The 22416-nt window shown below is 36.8% G+C and overlaps 1 protein-coding gene across 9 annotated transcripts in view; it reads left to right on the top strand.

Annotated features, from left to right (window-relative positions):
- The window catches only part of DGKB (diacylglycerol kinase beta), an 804767-nt gene that overhangs the window by 66428 nt on the left and 715923 nt on the right, over positions 1-22416 (top strand). For 6 of the 9 annotated variants that reach the window (XM_068550568.1, XM_068550572.1, XM_068550573.1 and 3 more), the window contains exon 1: positions 18645-18817. The exons of 1 other annotated variant lie outside the window; for it this stretch is intronic. The gene's annotated coding sequence lies outside the window, so the exon portion shown is untranslated. Of the gene's footprint in view, positions 1-18204; positions 18296-18644; positions 18861-22416 lie in introns of those variants that run through there. 2 more of the 9 variants (XM_068550571.1, XM_068550570.1) reach the window with 2 other exon arrangements.

The following is a 22416-nucleotide window of genomic DNA, read 5'->3' on the forward strand; positions in this document are numbered from 1 at the left end:
ACTTGATGCTTGATGTAGAAGGAGAAAAGAATCACACACACACACACACACACACACACACACACACACACACACACACATTTAATGATAATATATTCAGAAGTCTTAGAGAGAGTCACCACATGCCACAGGGGGCCAGAGAGGAGGAACCCTAAGGGAATGGGTTCAACCAAGCAGTGGCAAGCTGAGAGAGAGCAAGGACCTGTGGACAAACGCCTTTTTTGGGGGGTCAGGTGGTGTACACAAACAGAAGCTGTGAGGAGATTTCTTTGGTGCATTTGAATGTCGCTAGGTCTCACTCGTAGGAAAGTGAAAAGGGGAATTTGTGGCAGGAACAAGCCTTATCACACTGGTTCTTATCATCTGGGTGGGGTGCTCATAGCCTGTTTGTGGGGATGTTGAAGCAGCCAGAAAATATAAAGTTTTAAAAATTTACAATGCAAGTTAACGTTTCCCATCATCTAATCTCAGAAGCAGAGAAGACGGAAGTGGGACTAGACAAATATGCAAAGAAATGACAGCTGAAAACTTAACAAATTTGGTTAGAGCCATAAACCTAAAAACTAAGGCTAAATTACATTTTAAAAAGGATAAACTCAGAGGAATCAAAGACACATTATAATTAAGCTTATGAAAACTAAAGACAAAAAATTCTCAAAAGTGACCACAGAGAAGCAACCCATTAATTATAGTGGAACCACTAATTTGAATGACAGTAGACCTCTTTTTTTTTTAAATTAATTAATTAATGTATTTATTTATTTATGGCTGTGTTGGGTCTTCGTTTCTGTGCTAGGGCTTTCTCTAGTTGCGGCAAGCGGGGGCCACTCTTCATCGTGGTGCGCGGACCTCTCACTCTTGGCGGCCTCTCTTGTTGCGGAGCACAGGCTCCAGACGCGCAGGCTCAGCAATTGTGGCTCACAGGCCTAATCGCTCCGCGGCATGTGGGATCTTCCCAGACCAGGGCTCAAACCCGTGTCCCCTGCATTGGCAGGCAGATTCTCAACCACTGCGCCACCAGGGAAGCCCGACAGTAGGCCTCTTATCTGAAATTTATGGGGACCAGAAGGAACGTGACATTTTTCAAGTTTTGAAAGACAAATGTCAACCACAAATTCTTTATGAAAATAAATATCAGGGATGAAGAGGAAATAAAGACATTCTCAGACAAAAGACAACTAAAAAAAAATTATTGTCATTCAACATACACTTAAGATTCCACTTTAAAAGTGAGAAAGGTAAAGCATTCTAAAGAAAAGTAAGATCTTTAAACTTCCTTGAAGCAGTATATATTGTAATACCTAGAACAGTCACTAAGAAACATATACAAAGCAATATACTCATAAACACCATGAATAAATCAAGAGGAAGTCCTAAAAAAATTTTTAAGTCACCTATAGGAATGTAAGAAAAGAGAAAAAGAGGAAACCAACACCAAAAAAATAAAATGTCATACCTAAGATCTAACATGAATAATTACTAATAGGTAAATAGTCAAAATACAACAGTTAAAAGACAGATTAAAATAAACATAACCCAACAGTATTCATCTACAGCAATTTTATTTTAAATATACAGAGGTTGAAAGAAAAAGAAAAAGAAAAAATACTTTGTAGATATTAGTAGAAAAATGCAGGAATGATTATATTAATATCAAATAAACTAGACTACAGAACAAAGGAAATTACTAGAGACTGAGAGCGATTACATAATGAAAAAAGTTTCCATCTACCAAGAATGCATAGAGATCCTAACTATATATGAAGTTGTATTCTCAACAAAGCCTCAAAATATATGGCTTCTGCTGCTGGTAAGCTGATCGCAGCTGTGATTCTTTGTATTTGCTTGTCTCTCCAGGTTTGGATGGTATTTTTGCCTTGTGACCTCAAATCTCTGATAGTTATAAGAAAAGCCATTGATTACCATTTGTTCAGATTTGTCTTGATGTGAGGAGAGGAGTGACAACTTCCAAGCTCTTTATATGTCAAGGATAACATTCTAAGTCAAGAGACTACCTTTTTTTTTCATTTAGCAATTCATCCTTGAAAATTCTCCTCAAATGTCAAGTGCCTAATGAAAACTTCCATGTGATTTTCTTCCCATTTTTATTTGATTTGATTTACGTCATACCCTTCTTTACTCTCCTGGCCCTACTTTTGCTATTGCTATCACCTTCATCTGTAGTCTTTGAATTGCTTGGTGGGCTCTTGATGTTAGGAAAATATGTATCATTCATCTCTGTATTTACAATGCCTAGCACCATATCTAGCATGCAGGGCATAATTTCCATGTGTAAGAATAATGAATATTATGATCAGTATGATGCCTAACCTCAAGAAGTTACATATTTTAGTTGGAGTAGCAGGGAAACTAATAGGCATTTTATATACAAGGTGAAAGGTACAAGAATTGCTGAGTGCACAGGTGCTATGAGAGTTAACAGGAGGATAAATTGTATGTTTTCTAGAGGAGAGGAGACCTGCACTCGATATGAAAGCAAGAGTTGCTTGAGCCAAACAAAGCAAAAAAGGGTCATGGGGGACCAATTCTGAAAGGACGGAGAAAACATCTTGAGTAAGAGTGTGAATGTGAGTGACAGCATGGTGGCGTGAAGACTCACTGACCTGTATGTTGGAACATTATGTGTCAGTCCGGCTGAAGCTGAGCAGAATGCTTGACAGCGTCACCTTTCTTGATGAAGTGGAAGACATGGTCATTTGCTATGAGTAAGAAGGTAGTGCAAAGTGGGAGTCTCGAAGAGAACCATAAAGTCTGAAATAGTTAAGGAAATGAAAGTAGTGACCTTTGACAAGTTAAGTAAGGGACAGTGATTTGAAACAAGAAGGGGCAAGTTAAAGAGAACAGAGAAGAATTTCTTGTACAAGGCAATGTGAGAGATGGTTTGTAGGTAGGGAAGAGGTAGGTAAGTGAGGGGCCATCATATATGTGGGACACTTAGCACTCTACAAACGAAATAGAGCCTGGAGCCACCACTGAAATCATGAGAAAGATAATGGTGAGGAAGCAGACAACTCAACTGGTTTCCACTAAAATACTTAGCTTTGACATTGGCGTCTACTTAGCCCTACCCAGTTGTAGCTAGGGAAAACACAAAAACAATGATGAATTTTGTGGCTGACTCTATATAACACTAAATACCTTACATTTTAACTTCATTAAGACAGTTCTGGGTTCTCATGTAAACTTTTCAATAGCATCCTGTATGATTCTCCTGGTGCTTGTCTCTTTTTATTCTAATACATTCTACTCATGATCACCAGGTGAATCACCCTAACCATTCTCCCAATGAGGTCATTCTTCTGATGCACATTCTGAGTGTTTCATCATTGCTTGATCTAGCTGCTAATGTTCTTGTTGCAGAAAAGTTAAACACATTGTGGCTGTTTGATGCAAGATAGTGTCATTCAACAAATATAAAGTGGTTCATAAACTAAAATAAACCACAGTAGGACCAGGCTTAGAAAGGTTAGGAAACAGGCTGACTTGAAGATCTAGATAGAAAGATTTGAAGATGTTTCTAATGGAATTATCAACTGCAATACCTTCACATAGTTTGGGAAACTCAAATTTCTAGGGAGAGAATGCGAGTGGCTTAACTTAGGTCCCTTTACCTTAGGAGCAGGGTATCTTTACATTGCAACAAAATTGTATCCAAAGGAAAACCAGAGTTTGTTACCAAAAGACAGGGAAGTAGAGCTAAGTGGGAGTAAGCAGAAACTAAAACCAGTCCAAAAATCAAAACTCAGATGTGTTTTGAACATAGTCCAAAGAACTTAGCCTGATAGCCAACTCCTTCTTTTTATGGCTTCTATACACTGTGTTAGTGTCATACAACATTCCAATATATTGTTGTATAAATAAAGTCAGAAAATGAGTAATAGAGAATGGTCCATTAATTCAGTTACTTACTCTCACTTTTATTTTGAATCTTTGGTCTCCTATCTTAGGTTAAATGAAATATAGTGTTGCTACAACTTAGCTTCTCTGGGTCATGGTACCCAGATGTTTATCCTGTAGCTTAAGGCACTCATGAAAGCCTCAGGTGATCATACACATCTTTCTCAGATGATTTAGACTTAGAAAAGACAGTGTGTTTTTTGAAGGGAAACAAAGAAAAAAGACTTACCAACTCTTCCTGAATTTATTAATTTTATTTAGATGTGGGTAATTAATAGATAAAAATTAATAGATCATTAAACTTGAGTGACCATCTGCCAGGCATTGAGCTAAGTGTTGGAGCTATAGCGGTTAAAAAAAAAAAAAAATTTATAATCCTCCCTCTCATAGAGCTTACAAGTTAGTGAGATTGACAAATATTAAGCAAACAAACAACAAATACACTGTATAATTATCCTAAGCCCTCAAAAGGAAAATATACTTATTTTTCAATACCAGATTATAACATTTACATAATGTAAAATCAACTGCTTAAAGTATTTTCAGCATTTGGACAGATCCTTACACAAACACATTTATTGATGCTGTGATAATTTTGGCAATGTTTCTAATTCCAACTTTTTTTCAAAGAACTAAAGCTACAAAGGCAAATGAGATATAGTCCTTCCCTCACTGAGTTTACAGTGTAATGAGGGAGAGCCACAGAGAAACTATCTGTACTACTGTACTGTGTTCCACTACATGTATGCATTGTAAAGTTAACATAGTTATTAAAATGCATAAATTAATGGCTCTATTAATTATTCTTTACATTGGTATGACATATATCTGCTACAGACTATCAGTTACAATAAATATGCATATGCTTGAAATAAATTTTAACATGAGAAATGTAAGGAATCTTGAATTTGTAGTTTAATTAAAATAGTAGGGCTTCCCTGGTGGCGCAGTGGTTGAGAATCTGCCTGCTAATGCAGGGGACACGGGTTCGAGCCCTGGTCTGGGAAGATCCCACATGCCGCGGAGCAACTGGGCCCGTGAGCCACAACTAGTGAGCCTGCGCGTCTGGAGCCTGTGCTCCGCAACAAGAGAGGCCGCGATAGTGAGAGGCCCGCGCACCGCAATGAAGAGTGGCCTCCGCTTGCCACAACTAGAGAAAGCCCTTGCACAGAAACGAAGACCCAACACAGCCAAAAATAAATAAATAATAATAAAAAAATAAGTACATTTAAAAAAAAAAAAAAAGTAAATTGTCAAGAAATCTACTTCCAAGTAATTTAAAGTTAATATAAATTACTGACATTTCAAGTATTAATAACATCCTGAACTGATTAAACATAGATTAATCAATTATCTGTTATATTGCCGTAAGCATTCTGATTTCATATCTTAAATGATATTTACCTGTTAGAAGTAGAGAAGCGATATTTCAGAGCTTAAGAATATGACATCTGCAGCCAACTTATAAAGTTCCAGTGCCTTTGCCATCACTCATCACTGAATCTGGTCCTTGGATAAACTGCTTATGTTCTCAGTACTTTGTTTCTTCATCTGAAAATTGGAAGTTACAATAGTATCTGCCTCGTAAGATAATTCTGATTGTTAAATGAGGTGCCATGGTGTAATATATAGCTCTTTGATTAGTGCCTAGAATACTGTAAAAGGATTTGTTCTTATTGAAAATGGATATATTTTGGTGGACAAAAAGGAAACCAAAAGATAACATAAAGGTTTATGCTCTATCAAGCTTTTAAAAAAGTATTTTTGAATAAATCTTTCTAAGAAAAAATTTGCTTACTGTAGGTGTTAGTTTCCCTGCTTTTAAAACAATATCATGTATTTTGTTTGTATAAAGTATCATGACATCACAGCTTCCCAGGATTATCATAATAGGTGAAAAATTTTCCGTAAGAGTTTGATGTCAATTCCCATTGATGTAAAAATGCTTATGTACCAGTGTTTCACGGAACTATTCAACCTCAAAAGCCATTTTTAGGTAAGTCATCCAGGGCAAATATGGTGCCTGAATTCAGGTCATGCCAACTGAGGAAAAGTGACTGATTTTTTAAAGTATATTTAGTCATTGTCTTTTAATTATGCAGTTTATTTTTAGTTTGCAAGCTGGCATGTAATGAAGCCCATTTGCAAATTTAATTTTTCATACTGGCCAAGAAATCTTAGTTTTAAACATTGAGCTGGGTGTATTTGTAACTAGTAAATCTACAATGAAAAATATTGTTCTTTCTGTTTCTCCCCATAATACTCTAAGAAGATCTACAAAGCTGAATCCCCATAATGTAATGTATACCTGATATTGGTATATATAAGAAGAATAAGGCTATAAAAAGCATATAAGAATGATTAGAAAAAAACAACACTGCACCAAAACTCCCCCTTTCAGGAGATCTTTTCTTTATGCTGAGTTTTTTTAGAATCTGACATTTAAAAATATGGTTACAATCTGAAGACAAGAAATTATTTACCGTAGGGTGAAATGAATTGAGTTTAATAGACATAGCTGTTTGGGGTGTGCAGGTCACACACATAATCAACCTTTCCCTCCTTCAAACTCTTCAAGCTGGATGCAGGGAAATCATAGACTAGAAAGCCATCACAAAGAAAGTCATCACAAAGTCATCACAAAGAGTTCAGTTTAAAACAAACAAAAAAACCACATTTAAATGAGGCTTAGAATGAGCTTCTCTATTTTGTGTATATACTTAATACTTTAATATTTATATTTATCTCTCAGTATGGACTGAGAAGGTTAATTGTAAAAATACATCCTCAGTTTCTCAAACTAACTTCAAGGACAAATACAACCACAGATGGCTGATTTCACAGTAGTGAATATAAAGATAATGAATCTTGTTAAAATTTTCATGATCGTATAGCATTTGTCTTATCAATGAAGTGCTTTGTTAAATTCACCCAAAACAATTTATATGTATATGCATTTTTAATGCATAGTGCAGGTGGATATAATTACTGTTGCAAATTTTAATACAGGCTCTTCTTTTCAGGTTACCTGCCATTCTAGAAGTTACAGAAATCTAAGTTTCAGTTTAATAAAACTTTAAGGTTTAATCACATAAAGGATACAATAGAAAGCTATTCCAGCTCTACCCCCAGCTTAAGGCAGTCTTTCCTAAACTGTAAATGATATAAACCATATTTAACCAGTTAAATAGCTAAAGCTAAAGTATCTATTATCTTGAAATTTATAGCATTCAGTTTTAAATATTTAGCTGTTCAATGAAGGCTTATGTTCTCTTTCAAAAATGGCATTTAAAAGGATTATTTGTTACAACTCCATGTCAATGTAATTGAAAAATCTTTGAGTGCTTTCTGTTTGTAGGCTGTGTGCAAATATAAATATAATTTGGCCTATAAGTCCAGCAAAAGACAAACAAATAAATGGCCTCTAGAGTATTAGGGAGAATGATGGGATGCTGTTCTAGGGTTAGAGAAGACAAAGGAGAATTAGTTAAATCTACCTATCTGGTTTCTTAGGAACCAGAACACAGTCATGACAGAATATGTATGCTTTGTCTTCTTTTAAACCATTGGTCTAAATAATAAAGTGAGATCATACAATATAAAATATGGCCATTTTCAGGAATTTCTCCTGAAATTGACTATGTGAATGGCCATTGCTAAATGAATTATGGTGTAATCTACATCTATCATGGAGACAGCCAAATGAATGGCTAGGCTGTATTAGAGTCTGCTATTTTCCCACATAAAACTTCAGTTTCAGTACTGCAGTTTCTCTGTCATAGGCTTTCTATTTTGTGCTTTAAATCGTGTTTTGCTGCATTTTCTATGGTTCCTTAAGTATGTATGCAGCTTAGGACTTCACATACTGTGGATGCTTTATAAAGTTTGATTGAATGGTTTCTTCAGTAATTCATGTTATCACTGTTCCATCATACCTCTTTAACACCGTTTACCTTCTTTGAAGTAGACGAGGCATTCTCCCTGATTTTAGAAAGGAGAATTCCTTAGGTCAGCAATGTGCTTGCTGCCCCTAAGTGAATCATGCAGAGTCCACCATCGTTATTCATTTAAAAAAATTAAATAACTGGAAAGTCCTTTACTTAAACATTAACCTCATAAATTATGACTCCAATGAAGAGAAGTAATAATCACAAAACTGATAGTCCGCCTGTGTGTGAATGTGTGTGCATGTGAATGTGTGTGTGTGTATGCATGCACAGGAATGCATTTGCGTAGGCACATGTAGAACTCTGCCAGGCAGTGTGCTGTGTACTTTACATGTGCCAAATTCTTTGATTCTCTCAACCACTTTATGGGGTAGGCGCTGTTATTCTCTCATTTTGGGAGGGATCAAGATGGCAACATAGGAGGCTCCTGAACTTCTTTCCTCTCATGGCTGCACCACTTGTACAGCTACATATACAGAGCTGAGAGAAATCCAGAAACTAGCTGAGTGACTCCTCCACATCAGGTGAATGAGAAAATACCCACATCAAAATGGGTAGAAAAGGTTCAGACATACTTTCCCCATAAACCCCACTCATAGCACAGGGCTGTGAATTTGGGAAGGAACCCCTAACTGTCAGCTTCTCCCTGAGGAGTGAATGGTTTGAAACACACATCTTGTGCCGCAACTTTTAAGGCTTCCACTCAAGGGATCTGAAAGCCAAAGGGGCTTGCATCCACAAGACCAGCAGGGCTATAGAAAACAAAGAAGCAGTTCTTAACAGGCACTCAGGCACTAGCCACACTATCACCCCAGGGCTCAACACAGAGGGAGCAGGCAAAAATACCCATTTATCAGTGTTTTCTTGGAAGGTATTTTATTACGTACTTTACTTGATACTGCCTGAGCATCCTGCTAATTTGCATTAGCATCCTTCTTTGCATGCTTCTGGGGGCTGGCTGTGATCCTTCACGTTGCCAGAGGGAGCCAGTGGGCACTTCTGCTGCTTTTTCCCTCTAGTGCACTCCAACTATATAAAACCAGATCACTCACATCTTTCTTGAAGTAGCTTGTACACATACCCTGGGTGCCAACTTTTATGACAGGCACCTGAGGGACATGACCATCAGATCACCTGGCCCTGAGAGCCAATGGGGCTTGCATTCACAACTCCAACAGGACTATAGCAAACAGAGTAGTTTTTGTTGTTGTTGTTGTTCTGTTTGTTTTTTGCTTTTTTTTTTTTAATTGAAGTACAGTTGATTTACAATGCTGTGTTAGTTTCAGGTGTACAGCAAAGTGATTATATATTTATATATATATATACACACACACATATATATATAATATATATATTATATATATAATATATAGTATATATTATGTAGTATATAATATATAGTATATATATAGTGTGTATATATATATATATATATATATATATATATATATACACACTTTTTAAGATGCTTTTACCTTATAAGTTATTACAAAATATTGAGTATAGTATAGTTCTCTGTGCTATACAGTAGGCCCTTGATGGTTATTTGTTTTATATATAATAGTGTGTATATGTTAACCTCAAACTCCCAATTTATCCCTTCCCCTCCCTTTCCCCTTTGGTAACCATAAGGTTGTTGTTTATGTCTGTGGGTCTATTTCTGTTTTGTGTATAAGTTCATAGTTTTTATTTAAATTTTGTTTTAAATTTCAGTCTTATTGATATATAATTGACATGTAAAATTATAACATATTTAAAGTGTATATTGTGGTGATTTGATATGTGTATATAAATGAAAGGATTCCCATCTAGTTAATTAACACATTCATCACCTCAATTTTTATTCATTCATTCAGTCAGTCACTCATTTATTCAACTTACTGAAAACATTTGAGTTCTGTTCTCTTAGCAAATTTCAGTTCCATAATACAGTGTTATCAACTGTAGTCACCATGTTTTACATTAGCTCCTCAGACCTTGTTCATCTTACAGCTGAAAGTTTGTACTCTTTTACCAACTTTTCTCTCTTTCCCTCACCCTACTCCACCGTCCCTGACAACCACTTTTCTATTTTCTGTTTCTATAAGTTTGACTTTTTAAAAAAGATTCCACATATAAGTGATACCATGCAGTATTTGTCTTCTTTTGCCTTACTTATTTCACTTAGCATAATGCCATCAAGGTGCATCCATGTTGTTGGAAATGGCAGTATTGTCTTCTTTCTCATCACTGAATGAGATTCCACTGTGTGTGTGTGTAGGTATGCGTGATAGATACATACACATTGCATCCTTATCCATTCATTCTTTGATGGACTCTTAGGTTGTTTCCATATCTTGGCTATGGTGAATGATGATGCCATGAACGGGGGTGCAGATGTCTCTTTGAGATCGTCTTCTCATTTTTTGGATCTATATGCAGTAGTGGGAATTCTGGGTCATATGGTAGTTCTATATTTAATTTTTTGAGGAACTTCCATACTGTTCTCCATAGTGGCTTCACCAACTTATATTCCCGTCCACAGTGCTCAAGGGTACCCTTTTTTCCATATCCTCATGAACACTTGTTATCTCTTGTCTTTTTGATGATAGACATCCTAACAGGTGTGAGATAATACATCACTGTAGTTTTAATTTGCACATCCCTAATGACTGGTGATGTTGAGCACTTTTTCACATATCTATTACCATTTGTATGTCTTCTTCGGAAAAACGTCTATTCACATTCTTTTTCCATTTTGTAATTGAGTTATTATTTTTTGGTTATTGAGTTATGTAAGTATCTTTTATATTTTGGATATTAACCCCTTTTGGATATGTGGTCTGCAAATGTACTCTCCCATTCCATAGGTTGCCTTTGCATTTTGTTGACGGTTTTCTTTGCTGTGCAGGAGCTCTTAGTTTGATGTAGTCCACTTTTTTTATTTTTGCTTTTGTTGCCCATGCTTTTGGTATTATATACAAAAAATCTTTGCCAGAAACCATGTCAAGGAGCTTACCCCCTATGTTTTCTTCTAGAAGTTTTATGGTTTCGGTTCTTACATTCAAGTCTCCATTTTGAGTTGATCTTTGTGTATGGTATAAGAAAGGAGTCCAGTTTCATTCTTTTGCATGTAGTTGTTCAGTTTTCCAAACTCCATTTATTGAAGAGATTATCCTTTCCACATTGTATATTCTTGGCTCTTCTGTTGCAAATTAACTGACTATATATATGCATGGGCTTATTTCTAGGCTCTCTATTCTGTTCCATTTATCTGTGTGTTTGTTTTTATGACAATACCTTACTATTTTGATTAATATAGTTTCATAATAAAGTTTGAAATTAGGAAGTGCAGTGCCAGCTTTGTTCTTCTTTCTCAGGATTGCTTAGGCTATTTGAAGTGTTTTATGATTTCATATGAATTTTAGGATTGTTTGTTCTATTTCTGTGAAAAATGCCGTTGGGATTTTGATAGGGATTATATTTAATCAGTAGATTGCTTTGGATAGTATGGTCATTTTAACAACATTAATTCTTTGAATCCATGAGCACAGGATATCTTTCCATTTATTTGTGTCTTCTAAAGAAGCAGTTTTAAATGGGAGCAGGAGCACCTCACCTGCATACCATGGTTATACACCCATACTCGGCACAGAAGAAGCAGGCAAAAATGCCCATCTGCCAGTTTTCCCCTGGGAGAGGCTTAACTGCATACTTTCCCGGCTGCTACCTGAGGATCTGGCTTCTAATTACCCTGCATCTAGGTGCTGACTGCAATCATCCCCCTTGGGGCACTGACAGGTCTTGGAACACTCTCAAATACTGGGAACCACTAAGAACAAAGACTGCAGCTTGGACAATCACAAAGGATTGAGAGACAACCCGGAGCTTGGATCGGACTGATTGACAAGCTTCATCTCCTACAAGAGAGCAGTCTGTCAAGACTACGAGAGGTGGCTATCTTATCTAATGTTCAGAAACCAACTTGGAGAGACAAGGAAAATGAAGAAATATGGGAATATGTTCCAAACAAAAGAACAAAATAAATCTTTAGAAACCAATCTTAGTGAAACAGAGATAAGTGATTTACCCAATAGAGAGTTCATGCAGATAAGCCAAAGAAAGCAGAGGTAGTTATATTTATATCAAACAAAATAGACTTTAAGCCAATATGGCAACAAGAGACAAAGAAGGCCATTATATAATGATAAAGAGGCCAATTCGTCAAGATTATATGACAACTATAAATATTTATGCACCCAAATGTCAGAGTTCCTAAATGTATAAAGCAAATATTAACAGATCTGGAGAGAGATATAGACAGCAATACAATAATAATGGGGGACTTCAATACCCCACTTTCAATAATGGTTTGCTTATCCAGAGAGAAAATCAGTAAGGAAACAGTAGACTTAAATTACACTATAGATCTAACAAGCATACATGGACCATTCATTCCAACACTAGCAGAATACACATCCTTCACAATGCCCATGGAACATTTTCCGAGATAGATCATATGTTAGGCCACAAAACAAGTCTTAATAAATTTAAGAGGATCGAAATTGTATCAAGCATTTTTGTCAACCACCATGGTATAAAACTAGAAATCAATTACAAGAAGAAAAAGTGAAAGTTCACAGATATGTAGAGATTAAACAACATACTCCTTAACAACCAATGGATCAAAAAGAAATCAGAGGAAAAATCAAAAACAACTTGAGACAAATGAGAATGGAAACATAACATACCAAACTTCTGAGATGCAGCAGAATCAGATGTAAGAGGGAATTTGGTAGTGATAAATGCCTACATTAAGAAAAAAGAAAGATCTGAAATAAACAACCTAACTTTACACCTCAAGGAACTAGAAAAAGAAGGACAAACTAATCCCATTAGTAGAAGGAAGGAAATAACAAAGATCAGAGCAGAAATAAATGAAATAGGGACTAAAAGATAATAGAGAAAAGATAAACACAATTGACAAACCTGAAAAGATGCTCAACAATCAGTAATCATTAGGGAAATGCAAATCAAAACCACAATGATATGTCACCTTACACCTGTTAGGATGTCTGTTATCAAAAAGACAAAAGGTAAATACTGGAAAGGATGTGAAAAAAAGAGGACTCTTGTGAATTGTGGGTGGGAATGTAAGTTGGTGTAGCTGCTATAGAAAACAGTATAGAGGTTCCTCAAAAAATTAAAAATAGAGCTACTATATGATCTGACATTCTCACTTCTCTGTATATATATCCAAAGGAAAGGAAATCATGATCTTGAAGACATATCTCTACTGTCCTGTTCATGACAGCATTAGTCACAGTAGCCAAGGTATGGAAACGACCTAAGTGCCTGTGGACCAATGAATAGATAAAGAAAATTATATATATATATGCCCACACATAACAGGATGTGCCTCCACCTCAGCATGTGGAACTTTTCTGGCTGCTGCAGAGCATCTGCTTCTCCTTGGCCTTCATTCTGAGTTGCACTTCTCATCCTAGACTTCCTGTCCTGTGTCCTTTGATGGGTACCCTGTAGGAACCAGGGGGTGGCTCTCACTCCAGTCAGCAGCACTAACTGGGACCACTGCAAGAGTCAGCAGTGAGGTCACTGTGAGTCCCACCCATGACCTGCCAGCAGTGTTAATCCAACAGGAGCTTTCTCCTTTTTGTGGCCTCCACCACTCAGCACTTACCCAGGGGATGGATGTATGATATATATATATATATATATATATATATATATATATAGATATAGATATAGATATAGATATAGATATAGATATAGATATAGATATAGATAGATAGATAGATATATATAGATTAGATATATATATATATAGATATATCATATGATATATCATATGACATATATATGATATATTTATATTAATATATATATATAATATATATATATATATAATTCAGCCTTAAAAGGAAGGAAATTCTGTGATTTGCAACAACATGAGTGATCCTAGAAGGCATTGTGCTAAGTGAAATAAGCCAGACAGAGAAAAATAAATGCTGCATGATTTTACTTACATTATATATAGAATAAAAAAAATAGTTGCACTATTAACAGCAGAATGATTGTTACCATGGGCTGGGGGTGGGGGAAATAGGGAGAGGCTTTTAAAAGGTTACAAACTTCCAGTTTTAAAATGAATAAATTGTGAGGATCTAATGTATAAGATGGTGACATAGTCAATAGGACTGTATTGTATAATTGAAATTTGCTAAGAGTATAGAAGTGTTAAGTGTTTTCACACACACACAAAAAATCAAATATGTGAAGTGATGGATGTGTTAATTAAGTTGATAGTCGGAATCCTTCCATAATGTATGTGTACCTCAAATCATCACACTGTACACTTTAAATATATCCCAGTTTTGTTAATTATACCTCAATGAAGCTGAAAAAAGTTATCCTCATTTTACAGATGAGAAAACTGAAGTGTAGAAAAGTAATTTTCCCAAGACCATGCAACTAGTCATTGACATACCTGAGACTCAAAGCATGACTTTTTGTGCCAGAGCTTTGAATGTCTAGTACTGTGCTATTCCTCGCCAGTGGAGAAACTGGTAAATGGCCTTCCCAGCAATAAGCCATGATGAACTAAGATGTTAGTTTCCTATCCTATAAAATATGAGAATTGGACTAGATGAGGTCAAAGGGCCTATCCATATCCAACATGTTATGATTATTATTTTTTAAAGGTAGTTCCATAAGATTTTATCTTTTCTGGATCTTCCCCCACCTCCCAGCCTACATCTACTGAGTCATGGATTGGAAACCAGTGGAAAATTTCCCATGTGACAGTCTGCTCAATTTAGGAAGTAGCTCTCCTTTCATCATTTAAGTCAACTTTGGCTAGGGTTTAAATCATGTTTGATATAAATTTGAGCTATTTTATTTTTCTGAAACATAATATACTTAAATCAAAAAATTTTAATTACAAAGTAGGAATACATTTCTTTATAGGGCCATATGTCCTTTAAAAGCCGTTGCTGTGACTGGACTGTGTTTCCCTTTCCAATGCTTTGTACTAAATTGATGCTCAGTAAATGTTTGTTGAATAAAATTAACATAAGGTGTTTTTAAACACCAGTTTACATGAAAGTCTGTGATTGAATATGGATTTATATTTAATGTAAGTAATCTATGAAATTTCATTATTTAAGCTCTGTTTCTCATAATTTTTTGTTTGTTTGTTAGCTTATTTCCATTTGTAAAAGGTCAACAAAGGCCTTGCTTGTAATCGCTGATTCAGGACTATTATTTTAGAAACTCACGCACGCACGCACACACACACACACACACACTTAAATGTGTAACATTCTATTTTCTTTGAGTATCTGGTCCGGTACTCAATAGACTAGTTGCAGATTTGAGAGTCAAAAGTGGGGGAAAACCATGTGTTTCTTAGAGACTATATGGGTCCTAATGTTACCGTTTGTAAAATGCTCAGGAAATGAGGTTCTAGAGAATTTTATTGATTGAGTTTGTATAGTAGAGAAAACATTTTGGAGGAATACTGGGGGAAGACATTTATTACACAGTGTTGTGGAGTCTGTGAGTGATATGCCTGAAAGGATGCTTTGAGACCACAAGAAGTGAGTCACTTGCCTAAAGTGCCACAGTTACTTACCAGCAGAGTAGAGGCTGGGAGAATTTAAACATCTTTATTCCCAGTTCACTTATCTTCCCAATGCCCTGCATTCATAGCTTAATTCATTTACTCATTCTCTCATTTATTAAAAAACTATTTGCTATGCACACATCATATTCTAAGCACTTCGATGGATTCCAGAGATACATGAGTGAACTAAACAAACAGGGCTTCTGCCATTGTAGGTTTACCGACCTTTGGCTTTTCTTCAGTGTTTGAGTATTATTAAATTATGGAATTTAGTTTGGGAATACATGTTTCTATGATCAAAGAGATTTAGTTGAAAATTAAGAAGTTATTTCTTTCTATATTCCCATAAATTGTGGATTTTGTTGACTAATGGGAATTTATAGAGCAAGTTCATTTTTCTATCACTATTTTTTTTAGATTGATTAATTATACAATGATCCTTATGAAGTTTCTGAAAATTTAGGCACCTTAGAGAAATGGGAATGGGGTTATAAAGCAGTGATTTATAAGTTTTCCTACAAAATGGAAAATCCTGAATGTCAGGAGTCAGAGGTTAAGGGTCAGCCATTAATCCCCAGCTGAAGATTTTCTTCTTCCATTACCAAACCTCAGGGACTGTGTGATAGTTTTGTTAAGAAAGCTGTTTCTTCTTTAAATCTCAGTCATGTTGTAGACAGTGTTTTAAAAACCAGCCAGATTGGTGTGAAATGCTCATGACCAGTTATTTCAGTACTTCCTGGTTTTTCCTTCTCTACCTAGCCTGGATGTTTAGTTTCCTGCTTGTCTGTAATAAAGATAACTAATAAATTCTCTCTCTCAAGAATGTTTAAATTGTAACTGTTCTTCCTAAATATATTTGAATTTTAAAATAAGAGTAAAAGTAAAGCCAAAAAAACCCCAAAATACTAAACTATGGAATTTGAAGGGCAGGATAACCTTCACATCACATCACCTATGGATAAAGTTAGCCTCTGTGTCAAATGTATCTCTAAATGGTGTATACTACTTTTGCCTGCTTTCTTACATTCCGTTATATATAAGTATGAAAATGTGAAGTTACTCTTCATATTTTTAATATCGATTGTATGTTGTATAATACTTATTTAATAGACAAAAATTGAGGCAAAAATATGTGGCTATTTGACATCATTTTTCATTAGGATTTTGACATTTAAAAAGTTCTGGATACTCTCAATTTACTGTATTGCATGATTTTTAAGAGAAAACATTTTTCTGTTACAATCGTAAATAGGTTGGTTTTGGTCAATTGATATTTATTGGATAATTGAGAAGTGCTTTGCACATTAACTGGCCTTTGTTTAGCTAAAGGCAGTGATTTTCTAAGGTAAACAGATCAGGAAAAGATGTATTATCTAATCCTTTTGGGTTCCTTTCCGTCTTCTGGGTTCTTTGTTATATTTCCAGGGTCTTTCTTTTTTCTGCATTAACATCTGTCCAGTTTAATCCTGACTATACAATTCCTAACAACTGGGAGAATGTATGGCAAATACAAAAATTGCTCAGAGCAAGGTAGAAATACTTAAAGGTGTTCATTACTAATAAAATCAAAAGGAATTAAGTTTATTTTTAGCTCAGAAAATTGAATGCTGAAAGTGGATTAATAGTACTATTCAATTAAGTGGTGTGTGTGAGTGTGTGTGTGTGTTTATTTAGGAGGGATTGTTCGTAGTCTCCCGATCTATTACAGAAACACGAACATGAAGACAAACTGTTGTTACAGCAAATGACGTTAGTCATTAAGAAGTATTCTTGTCTCTGGGGGTTTGGAGAACCTCTTTAATTTGTAAGTTCAGAATATCACCTTATGTGAGAATAATCTGGAGATATAACGGGGCAGAGAATGAGCAACCAATAAGAAGAAAGGGAGTGTTCATAGGCAGTGGTAACCAGTAGGTTTCACCAGAATTTGTAGCTGACGTTGATATTAACACATGGAAATCACACTAGATGTAACACAGGGGAGCTGAGAGCCACCAAGGCACGTGTATATCAAGATACTCTGCAGTTAAGCTGTTAAACACGCTCCTGAATAACTAGCTGGCTTTGCACACATTTTGTAAAACAGGCATGGTTATTTACTGGCTTACCTTTTTGTTACCCCAATGCATTATTTTACACACAGAGCTCAAAATTTTCATTTTTATCTGTGCCCTAATTGGTTAGACACACATACAACTCTTTTAATATTCACTTACTCTCCCCCATCCTTTCCTTCTTCATCCTCATCCATCTCCCAATCTGCTGTTCCCAGGTTACCAAGTTCTAATATAGAAATAGAGTGTGCAGCTTCTACAGTTGCTACAAGTGGGTTAGGCAGGTGTTTGATGAAAAATGACCCATCAAGGACTATAGTTAGTAGAAGGGAGAGGGGAGACAGGTATCAGGTTTCCTGTTGGAGGGGAATTGTATCCTGAATGGTACTAATTGCCGTGAATCAAGCTCAGTATTTCAACAATAGCCAGTCACACCTGCACAGTCTCCTCCCATGTCTTATAACTGGTCCAGCAGTTAAATAGCTGTAAAGCACTGTCTCCCTGTCTCATTTCCCCTGAGTTCCAACAGCAATAGTAGCAATAGCAGCTGGAGAAGCGGCAGCCAGAGATAGGCAGGGCTGTTGCTTGCAGCCACTGCGCGGCGGATTGCCTCGTCGACACACACACACACACACACACACACACACACACGCACGCACGCACGCACCCGCACAGATTTCCAATATCAGCGCATCTTTATATAAATCAAGGACTCAAAGACAGGAGAGAAGAGCATTAGTCATGGACAACAGGTATTTCATCTCTGACAAATTCCTCCTGATGCTTGTTGGTTTGGATAACAAAATAATCATCCTTAATACCTAGCTTGAGTGGGAGACTGGAGGTGGCCGAGAAAGAGGAGGGGGGACGTGGGAGGAGTGAGGGGTGGGGAAGGGGACAGCCAAAGATGACTTTCAGGCTCCGGAAACCTACATCTTTCAGCCTCCGCTGTTTTTGAGTTGCAAATTGTCAGGAACCGGGCGATTGCAGGCAGCCCTTGTGGTTGACTGGAAATCAATTTCCATCTCTCAGACACTAGTTAGAATGGGCTGTGTGTTCTGGAAGGGGGTGGAAGTAGGGAGGAGGAGGTGCTGTGAGCAGAGTTCTTGAAGCTCCACGCCTCTGGGGAAGCCGAGCTGCGAGGGGGACTCCTGACTGAGCGGAGCGTGTGAATTGGAAAGGATCCTGCTAGCTGGCTAGTCCCAGTTCCTCTCCAGAAAAGCAGTTGCTCTGGCTTCAGAGATGTGCCCAGCCTTCGCCTGCATCACACTGCAGTAAGTTCAACTCGACACGGTTGGCAATTTGAGTGGCTTCTGGGTATGTAGTGCGGGGGGAAGGGAAGCTGACAAGAAATGGTGAGGAAAGTTAGAAAAGCAGAGCTTTGAATTCTCCATGAGGTATTAAATCGGTTGGTCTCCTTGACTGCTGTCCTAGTTATGGCATAGTCGAATTACTCTCAGTTATTTGCAGACAGATACCGCTTGTTGGTTAGGTCTGCAAGAAGCACCCTGTTCCTGGTGATTTTCGGCAACAAAACTGGTAAACGCATTCTAGATTTAATTACAAGAGTGGGCTTCTGAAAGTTACTAACGGATAGCAGCTTGCATTTTCAACACAAAATTTGTAAACAGGCTGGCTTAGATCTTCAAACGCCCAGTTAATTAAGTTTCATTCCAGACTTATTCCTAACCTGTAAAGAAGCAATCAAACAAAACAAAAGTCTTTGATTTACTTCATTAAATTAAAATAAAACGTGAAGTAGGTCTTTAGATAATTGCTAGGCAACAGTCGAGGCGACACTATGTTATGATAAACATTCAAGTACTCTTTAGTGGGTGCAGGATTCCCCCAGTTTCCTACTACTGCAATAATCTCCTCCACTTGCTAAACGGTGCCTTCCTTGTGATTTCTAAGTGGTGGTTTCTTACCTAGATGGCTTTATACTTAGAAACAAGCTGCGTGGTGTTCACTGGCAAAAAGTGAGGCTTAAAAAACTTTTTAAAAAATGACTTCTCCTGGTGGCTCAAATTGCAGATAACCAACTTTTAAAAGGAGGTAAAAACAGGTCAGCAAAGGCCAGCCCATTGTAAAGCAAATGACCAAATGAATGTGAATGCAGGCAGAATACTAAAGGTCTTTTTCAGAAAGGAAACTAGAAATAATTAATCTAAAAAAGTTGGGGTAATTCTAACCAGGTCCTCTTTTACACTGACTAGATTTTTATAATGGAGAAAAAAACGGGAATCTCTTAAGCAGAAAGAATATGTCACAAAAATACTAGACTTAGCCACAGGATCACTGAAGAGAATACTATATTACTATAGTTTTCTCCAAGAAATATTAATGGAAAAACAGAGGTTATCTAAAACAGAATGCAAGACTTTAAGCTGAACACTTTCATATACTTCCATAAATTCTATAGGTTAAAAGGGTGTCAAAACTTAGGAAACAACTATTGTGAAATGCAAAGTAATCTGAAATTCTCCATCATTAGAGAAGAGGAAACTGAAGGTCAATCTCCTCCAATTATTTCAGTTTTCAGTTGTGTTAATCTTTTTCTAACCCACCTAATCTTGATTATTTTATTAAAAACATATTCTGAATATAATATGAATTACTTTGCCTACTCATCTTGGGGATCTCCATATATATTTGTGTTATTGAAATACCCAACTTTTTAGAGGTAACCCATTCCACACATGCATAATTTCTTGGTGCAAAAAACTGTACGTATGACTTAGTAAATCACCAAGTCAAATATAATCCAGGGGATATATTTGTTATGGTAGTGCATGCATGATGGTGGTTAAAATTTTTAGCAAAAAAAAAAAAAAAAAAAGAGAGAAAAAGAAAAGGAAACATCTATACAAAGACTAAAAGAACATGTTTGGAGTGAGTTTGCAAGCAGTTCCCTGCTACTCTAGAATAAATTATTACCTGAACCTTAAGAATTTAGCTAAAGAGAAGAAAAATCAGGCTGAGAGCCTGATTGGAATTGATAAGAATTTAGGTTGAATAGGAGTTTGTCAGAATTTCTTTAAAGATAGAAACTTAGGTAGGTGGCATTGAGTTTCGGGAATACTTTGCTTCATATTTTGGTTGTCCTGCTGGTAAACAAACCTCATGTTATATCTGAGGAGAAGATTTCCAGAACCAGTTTTGAAATCAGTAATTATTTTAAAGTTTAAAACATTGGTAAGTTCTGCTGGAACAGTGTCCGAACTAGACAAGTATCCTGTGACTCATGCTTTTCCTTGCACACTTGAAAGAAGGAAGACTTGTGGCCAGACAAGCCAGACAAAGATCAGCTTGTCCCTCAGTCTAATTCTGCCTACTAATCATGACTGTGATGTTGATACATAAGCTTGAAATGACATTTTAAGAATATCATTTCCTGGATGCTTATTTTCCTGGCTATAGGAACAGAACTGGAACAGAACTGTACTTATGTATGCTTGATACTCTTGCATTATTCTCTTAAGCTTAATACCTTTAGCTTAGAAGCATCTGTCTGGAGGAAGCTCTAGATAAGATATTGAAGAAACGTCTTCCTATTGCCCCTCTCCTAACTATGGCATTTTCTTTCTCTTGTAAAACACCAACCGAAAATATGACCTCAAGTAAGAATCCCATGCACTTGTTCACCCTTAGGTATTTTATTTATTTATTTATTTATTTATTTATTTATTTATTTATTTATTTATGGCTGTGTTGGGTCTTCATTGCTGTGCACGGGCTTTCTCTAGTTGCAGCAAGCGGGGGCTACTCTTCGTTGCCGAGCACGGGCTCTAGGTGCGCGGGCTTCAGTAGTTGGGCTACGTGGGCTCAGTAGTTGTGGCTCGCGGGCTCTAGAGCGCAGGCTCAGTAGTTGTGGCTCACAGGCTTAGTTGCTCCGCGGCCTGTGGGATCTTCCCAGACCAGGGCTCGAAACTGTGTCCCCTGCGTCGGCAGGCAGATTCTTAACCACTGCGCCACCAGGGAAGTCCCCACCCTTAGGTATTGACTGGTTATCACTGCAACTCCTTGATAACTCCTTGCATTATTTGCATGTATGATTTTCTCACCACACAACGCATGACTAGTTCCTAGTTACTGTGAGTGCACAAATGCCAGGCCCTAGGTTAAACACTTCATTTTTTAATTGAAATGTAGTTCATTTACAATATTAGTTTCAGGTGTACAACATAGCGGTTCAATATTCCTATGATTACATTCCATTTAAAGTTATAAAATACTGGCTATACTCCCTGGGCTGTATATTACATCCTTGTATTTTATTTATTTAAACGTAGTAGTTTGTATCTTCCCCTGTCTTGCCCCTCCCAAGGTTAAGCACTTTAAATATGTTTTCTCATTTATGGGATAAAAGCTACAGGAGGGAGATGGCATGCTCTCCCATTTATAAGAAATTCAACCCCAGAGGGAACAAGCAAAGTACCTAAAACAGCATATTTAATAAATGGTGGGCTAGGATTAGCCCCCAAGTGTGACTAGCTCTAACTCTTAGTGACTTTGCCGTATTGTTTTATTAAGGTGGTACTCTACCATGGATCAAGTGGAATGAGCCTATTGTTTTGTGGATGGCGTGGGTTGAGAGTGCTTGAAAAATTATATCAGTCAGGAGAGAACACCCAGCTGTACTGACACCCAAGATTGGATCTACCTACATTGGAGCCTAAATTGACTCTAGATCCAAACGTGGCATACTTTGCAATTCCAATTTCAGTGTTCTGCTCTGGCTTCATGAACCTTGGCAGTGAAGCTGGGGCATCTTTGCTGGGACGAAAGATGATGGAGTTATTGTGGGAGTAAAATAAAGAGATCGCATGGCGGGAGGCTGGGACGAGAACTTGTCCAGATTCTGTGTTCCAAG

This window comes from Eschrichtius robustus, chromosome 8 (genome assembly GCF_028021215.1).
Source record: "Eschrichtius robustus isolate mEscRob2 chromosome 8, mEscRob2.pri, whole genome shotgun sequence".
Taxonomy (NCBI): Eukaryota; Metazoa; Chordata; class Mammalia; order Artiodactyla; family Eschrichtiidae; genus Eschrichtius; species Eschrichtius robustus.